This window comes from Chenopodium album, chromosome 24 (genome assembly GCF_948465745.1).
Source record: "Chenopodium album chromosome 24, dcCheAlbu1.1, whole genome shotgun sequence".
Taxonomy (NCBI): Eukaryota; Viridiplantae; Streptophyta; class Magnoliopsida; order Caryophyllales; family Amaranthaceae; genus Chenopodium; species Chenopodium album.
The window spans coordinates 11,463,851-11,471,408 of record NC_137857.1 but is presented as its reverse complement, the minus strand read 5'-3'; the positions used below and the strand labels follow the sequence as shown (position 1 = coordinate 11,471,408).

The 7,558-nt window shown below is 43.3% G+C and overlaps 1 non-coding gene across 1 annotated transcript; it reads right to left on the bottom strand.

Moving 5' to 3' along the window:
- Positions 1-7,031: 7,031 nt before the first annotated feature.
- LOC145612904 (small nucleolar RNA R71) lies at positions 7,032-7,137 on the bottom strand. The gene has a single exon (XR_014106809.1). It is a non-coding gene; the product is annotated as a small nucleolar RNA R71 (small nucleolar RNA).
- Between the last annotated feature and the right edge of the window lie 421 nt (positions 7,138-7,558).

Sequence of the window (7,558 nt, the reverse complement as noted above, 5' to 3'; positions counted from 1 at the left end):
GGTGGGGGCTGGAACCAGTCTGGGTAAACAGCATCGTCGGGAATGTTGCCCCGACGAGCATAATCATCATAAATGGGGTAGAGTCCCCTACCCTGGTTCCTCTCTAGGTAGCCTAGCCTATGGTCGACAGAACCAATCATCTGTCTAAACTCAGTCTGGTTTTGCTCTATACGACCTATGGCCTGGCCAATACTCTGTAAGTCCCAAACTGGGTCAGAGTCACCGTGAGGGACGGAATAGGACTGTCGGGGTGGTGATGGTGGCTGTGGAGTAGGCTCAACTACAGGCTGTGGCTGGGCCTGGGCCTGCTGTGGATCCTGGCCCCTAGCATGGGCAACTAACAGGGCATAAGTGTAGGACTCTTGCCCTGGGGGAAAGGCGATCAGGTTAGGGTTGGGCAAAGGAAAGATGGGTAGGGGTTGTTCAGTCCTTGTCCTAATGCACCAATGGGTGACCTGGCTCTCGTCTACCCTCAACCACCCCAGCTCCTCAAGGTACCTAGAGGTAATGTAGGTGTCGGGTCCCATGTTAGTCATGCGGTTGGGTCCACTCTCTACAAAGCCGGCCTTCTTGATGGCTATCCTAGTGATAATGCCACCAAGACGGATGGGGGTGGTGGCCTGGTTGCTGGCCGTAGCGTGTCTACCTAGGTGATGGATAATATACCTAGCTATGTTCAATTTCCCGAACCCAAACATATAATGGCCAATTACAGCTAATTCATTGGTCTGACAGTTATGGGGTTCGTTCCTACCTAGGAAACAGACACCGGCAAATCTTTGCCACATTTTGGGGACGGGGTGGTGGATGGGCCTAGCACTAGCATGTTGTGCAGATACATGGGGAATACCGGTCAAAGCAAAATAAACATCATCCATTTTAAACTCAGCATTCCATTGCCTATCCAAATCAGGTTCCAGTTCAAATAATTTACAGAATTCCACAAAAGAAAGAGTGATATTTCTATTATTAAGCCTAAAAATTAATTTTGGACCACTTTTATGATTTTGAATAACAAGAGAAGACAAGAATTCACAAGTTAATTCACGGTATGTCGAATAATGCATATCTACAAATTTACGCATACCAATATCATTCAAAAATCTCCTAACAAAACCATAAATTCCTAAAGCTTCTAAAGTAGGGCGGTGTAACCACCGTGAAGGGATTACCTCGCGTCCGTAGAGCACCTCCAACTTTTCTCGTTGCTCCGGTGTTGCGATTTTGATCGTTGGCCACTGAGCAAGTTGAAGAGCCGGGTCATATTGTTGAGATGACCCGCTTGAGCTACCCCCGAGTAAGTTTCGAGCCCTCTTTGCCGCCATTAGGAGTGGTGGTCAAATTTTAATTTTGTGGAAAGTGAAATTTTTTGAATAGGAGTGTAGAGGATGAAGAGAGGAGTAAGAATATGTGAAAAGTTTTGGATTTGGGTAAGAAATGAAGGAGAAATCTTAGAGAGAAGTTAGAGAGTTTAAGGTTTTTAGAGAGAGGAAAAATGGCGGAAATATGAAGGAAAGAAGAAAATGAGAAAGAAAGGAGGAAGAGGAAGAAGAAAAAGGGACGGAATAGGTAGTCGCGCCCGGTCGGGCGTAGGGCTGCCCGATCGGGCGATCTTGGTAGTAGTTTCGTATTGAGCTCGCGCCCGGTCGGGCGTAGGGCTGCCCGATCGGGTGATCTTGGCCCCCCCTTCGCTCTTCTTCTCGCGCCCGATCGGGCGTCTTACCGCCCGGCCGGGCCAAAATAAACTCCGTACACGTCAAGTCTCGCGCCCGGCCGGGCGTTCCTTTGCCCGGTCGAGCCAATTTCAAGCTTTTCCAACCCTTACTCTCGCGCCGGGTCGGGCGAAGCTTCGCCCTGCCGGGCCCGAGAGTAAAGTTAGTCGACCTAACTTTCTTCAAATTTTCACTGACTCTTTTCCTGTAATCTGTACCAAAAACTCATAAAACTCATTAAATTCCCTCCTCTCTCATCTCATAAGAAAAAGAAGAAAAACAAAAATAGAAGCAAGTAAAATATGGGTTGCCTTTCGCAAAGCGCTGGTTTATCTAGGTCCCGCACGACCTTCTTACCATAGTATTCTCAAGGTGAACTGGAACTAGTCAGGTGTAGTAGTTCAACTGCACCAATTGTAGCCCCTTCATGATATATCTTAAGCCTCTGGCCATTTACCTTGAACTCATTACCATGCTCATCAAACAACTCTACAGAACCGAACTTGTTGGCCCTTTTTACAGTGAAAGGACCCGACCACCTTGACTTCAACTTTCCTGGGAACAGTTTAAGCCTAGAGTTGAACAACAACACCTTATCACCCTCTTTGAATTCTCTCGGAAGGATCATCTTGTCGTGCCATCTCTTAGTCTTCTCCTTGTAGACTCGCGCACTATCATAGGCCATCAACCTAAACTCATCAAGCTGGTTAAGTTGTAGAAGCCTCTTTTCTCCCGCTAGCTTAACATCCAAATTGAGCTCCTTAATAGCCCAATATGCCTTGTACTCTAACTCCACCGGAAGATGACATGCTTTACTATACACAAGTCTATTATAGGGAGTGGTACCTATAGGGGTCTTAAATGCGGTTCTATATGCCCAGAGGGTGTCATCCAACTTATCGCTCCAATCTTTCCTAGATTTTGCTACCACCTTCTCTAAGATGACCTTAATCTCACGATTAGATACTTCGACTTGGCCACTAGTTTGGGGATGGTAGGCTAACCCTGTCCTATGGTAAACACCATACTTCTTTAGGAGGGTATCTAACTTCCGCTCATGAAAGTGGGATCCTCCGTCACTGATTATGGCTCTAGGCACTCCAAATCTAGGAAAAATAGTCTTCTTGAAAAGCCTATGGACCACCTTGGCATCATTGGTAGGAGTGGCAATGGCTTCTACCCACTTGGATACATAATCTACGGCGACTAGTATATAACGGTTCCCTCTAGAAGAAGGGAACGGTCCCATGTAATCAACACCCCAAACATCAAAAATTTCAACTTCCAAAATCCCAGTTTGAGGCATCTCATGCCGCCGCGAGATGTTGCCAGTCCTCTGGCAAGAGTCACAAGCCTGCACAAAAATGTTAGCATCCTTGAACATAGTGGGCCAATAAAATCCTGACTCATTTATCTTGGCCACTGTTTTAGAGGGACCATGATGTCCTCCATAAGGTGAAGTGTGGCAGCTAGTGAGAATACCATGTACCTCCCATTCGGGGACACACCTGCGAAATAATCCATCTGCACACTCACGAAACAAAAAAGGATCATCCCAAAAATAATGTTTAACATCATAAAGGAATTTCTTTTTTTGTTGGTAGGACAAGTCAAGAGGTAGAGTACCACCCACTAAATAATTTGCAATATCGGCATACCAGGGGTGTTGCTCTACAACTACATACAGGTTGTCATCAGGGAACGAATCATCTATAGGAAGAAAATCCTTACCCTCATCATACCTGATTCGTGACAAGTGATCTGCCACTACGTTCTCTGCACCCTTTTTGTCCCTTATTTCAATGTTGAAATCCTGGAGCAAGAGAACCCACCGGAGTAGCCTAGGCTTTGATTCAGCTTTGGCTATCAAGTACTTTAGAGCTGCATGGTCAGTAAAAACAATAACTTTAGAACCAACTAGATATGATCTAAATTTTTCTAAAGCATAAATAACAGCTAAAAACTCCTTCTCCGTGGTGGAATAGTTGACTTGAGCCTCATCCAAAGTTTTACTAGCATAGTAGATAGCATGTAAAACTTTGTCCTTCCTCTGTCCAAGCACGGCTCCTAGAGCAAAGTCACTTGCATCACACATGATCTCGAAAGGAAGATTCCAATCGGGAGCACATATGATGGGTGCCGATATCAAAGCCTGCTTAATCCTGTTGAAAGACTCAAGACACTCGTCGGTAAAAACAAAAGGGGCATCCTTAAGCAAAAGCTGAGTCAGTGGTTTAGCAATTTTAGAAAAATCTTTGATAAAACGGCGATAAAACCCCGCATGACCTAAGAAACTCCTAACTCCCTTAACATTGACTGGGGGAGGTAATTGCTCAATCGCTGAAATTTTTGCCTTGTCTACCTGTATGCCCTTATCAGATACAATATGACCCAAGACTACTCCCTCTGTCACCATAAAGTGACACTTCTCCCAATTTAAGACCAAGTTGCATTCTTCACATCTTTTCAGGATTTTAGCTAAATTAATTAAACATGAATCAAATGAAGAACCATAGACACTAAAATCATCCATAAAGACTTATTCCATGATAGACTCTATGAAATCAAAAAATATGCTCATCATGCAACGTTGAAAAGTAGCAGGTGCATTACATAAACCAAAAGGCATTCTACGATATGCAAAAGTGCCATAAGGGCATGTAAATGTAGTCTTTTCCTGATCTTCAGGGTGGATCGGAATTTGGAAAAATCCCGAATACCCAACCAAATAGCAAAAGAACTTATGATTAGCTAACCTCTCAAGCATTTGATCAATGAAAGGGAGAGGGAAATGGTCCTTTTTAGTGGCGACATTTAATCTACGATAATCAATGCACATACGCCACCCTGTAACAGTTCTAGTGGGAATTAATTCATTTTTTTCATTTTTAACCACAGTCATCCCACCCTTCTTAGGAACCACCTGAACAGGACTTACCCATTTAGAGTCAGAAATAGGATAGATAATACCTGCATCAAGTAATTTCATAACCTCTTTCTTGACTACCTCTTGCATATTGGGATTCAACCTCCTCTGGGGTTGAATGCAGGTTTGTAGTTGTCCTCTAAGTGTATCCTGTTGATAACTTGTTATTTGATACGATTTTAGGGTGATTTTTGAACCTTGTTTACTTGAAATGTTAGCATTTTGGTTCACTTTCTATCCTATTTTCATTCAATTTTTGTGTATCCCTTGCTTCACGGGTTTTTAGTGTTTTTGTTGAGTTTTCAGGACCAAAAACCGATGATTTGAAGCATATGGATGACAAACCAAGTTTAGAAGCCGTAACAAAGGAGCAAAACTGAAGAGAATGTGAAGAAAAGAGCCTAGAAGACCCTGCACGGACGTGCCATGTCCTGCACGGCCGTGCAGGACAGTCTCAGTCAAACTTTGCTACTGCCCGATTTGGCACGGACGTGCAAGGATTCAGCACGTCCGTGCATCTCAGCCAGCACGTCCGTGCCATAAACTGCACGGCCGTGCAGTTGGCCTGGCCAAATCTGAGCTACTGCCCGAATCTGCACGTCCGTGCTTAGGGTGGCACGTCCGTGCCACCTTGGCTGCACGTCCGTGCCACCCCTGGCACGTCCGTGCGCACCTGCAGAAAATCCCGACTCTTGTTTTCTCCGTCCTTTTTATTTGAGGGTCATATAAATACCCCCTTAGACTCTATTGTAAAGGGGGATCCAAGTTTTCAGAGCTTCCTTTTAGTTTGTAGTTGTAGAAACATAAATTCTTTCAAATCATTAGTTAGATTCAATTATTAGTTGGAAATTCTCAATCTCAATCATTGTAGAAGACAAGTTCCTCCATTGTTATTCAATTTCAAGCTTCAATTAGTAATTTCTCCAACCTTTTTCTACTTAATTTCTGATTTCATTTGCTTTTGCATGTCATTTAAATCTTCTTAAGTTCTTGGTAATTTGTTATTGGATGATAGTTATTTCAATCGTTAACCACTTTCTCCCAATTATTGAAGTAGTTAGAACCCTAATTGTTGATTGCATGTTTATAAATATGAGTTGTGAGTAGTCTTCTTGCTAGGGGTTGGGTGAAGCTCAACCTTTTGGGTTAGTTATGCAAATATGGGAGGAACATTGATGTTTGTATTGCAATTAAATTGATTATATGAGATTGCTTGTTAGTTCTTCATGATAGGATTAGCTACCCTTGACTTAGGAATTTGATAGCATGATGTGCCTAATTTGACATGGAAGTGTAAATTGAGTATGTCATTACTTATTGTAATTTGATTATGTATCATCTATTGCTAGACTAATGAGGAATCTAAGTTTAGTAGTGTGAGTTGTTTTCCTATTGCATGAGGTTGATTTTACATATAGTCCTTGCTATAACTTGTCTATTTTACTCCCGTTTGCTTAATTGCCTTGGTTGAGTGGATTCCATTCCCTAGTGTCTTTAATCCATTGATTTAGAACCATAGTTTGTTTGTCTACTTGACGAAACCCAATTCACCATTGACTTCGAATTAGCTTAAGTGTTAAGATCTTTAGCAACCATATCCCGTTCCTTGTGGACCGAACTCTTACTTGTCATTACGCTTGGTTTGTAAGGTGTTTGTTAATAAATGTGTTTGATTGAGTGTGGAATGAGCGACCGTTCTAACGCCCATCAAAATGGCGCCGTTGCCGGGGAGCGGTGTTGTTGATTGCTAATTGATTACTTGAGTCTAGTTCACCATAAACCATAAAAATTTCAAAAAGAATTGTTTCTTTTTGGCTACACTTGTAGCCTTAGTACTAATTGCGTTTGTTGAGAGTGTATGCGCAGAACTCATAACAGGATCTTGGTACCTTACGATCCCGAGATTGAGCAAACTTATAGAAGGAGAAAAAGAACCGGTTCTAGGCCGTTCATTACTCCCCCAACTAGAGAGACCAATTTCGAGGAGGATCGAGATCAAATGGGTGACGCGGAACCACCACCTCAAAGACCTTTAAAGGAGTTGGGAACTCCGGGAGCTTATAGAGCTTCAAGCGGCATTGCTCCACCCGTCACTCAAGCCAATGACTTCGAGATTCGGCCCGCGATGATAAATTTGATTGAAAGGAGGCAATATAGTGGAGCAAAACATGAGAGCCCTCTTGCACACTTGAACGAGTTCGAGAAATATTGCAACACAATCAAGGTAAATGGGGTAACTCAAGAGTTTGTGAGACTAAAGCTATTTCCTTTTTCTTTGATAGGAAGGGCTCTTGAATGGCTTGAGAAGGAGGTGAGGCCTAACTCCTTGAGAACTTGGGACGAGGTCACCACGGCCTTCTTAGGAAGATTCTATTCTCAAAAGAAGACGGCCGAAGCAAGGGCTTTGATCCAAGGCTTCCGTCAAAGGGCTAGTGAAACCATATATGAGGCATGGGAACGATACAAAGAATATCAAAGGGAATGCCCTCATCATGGCATTCCATCATATCAAGTGCTTCAAATTTTCTATGGGGGATTGAGCCCACAAGGAAAGACTAGCTTGGATGCGGGAGCGGGTGGCCCGATTATGAACAAAACGGAGGAACAAGTCATCGAGATAATTGAGGATGTGGTGAGACACCACATGGATTGGCAAGAAGGAGAGAGGGAGTCTTTAAGCAAAGGAGGGAATGCGGTCTACTCCGTCGATCACCTAAACGCCATCAATAATTTGACATCTCAAATAGCCAATCTTGGCAAGGAGATGACATCTATCAAGGCAAAACTAGAGACTTCCACTTCACAACAAGAGCATCCCTCCCAATCTAAGGGGAGAGGTATGAATTCTAACTCTTCTCCTTCTACATCTAATAACATGCCACATGGGTGTTTGTTTTGTGAAAATTGTGGGTCATATGAC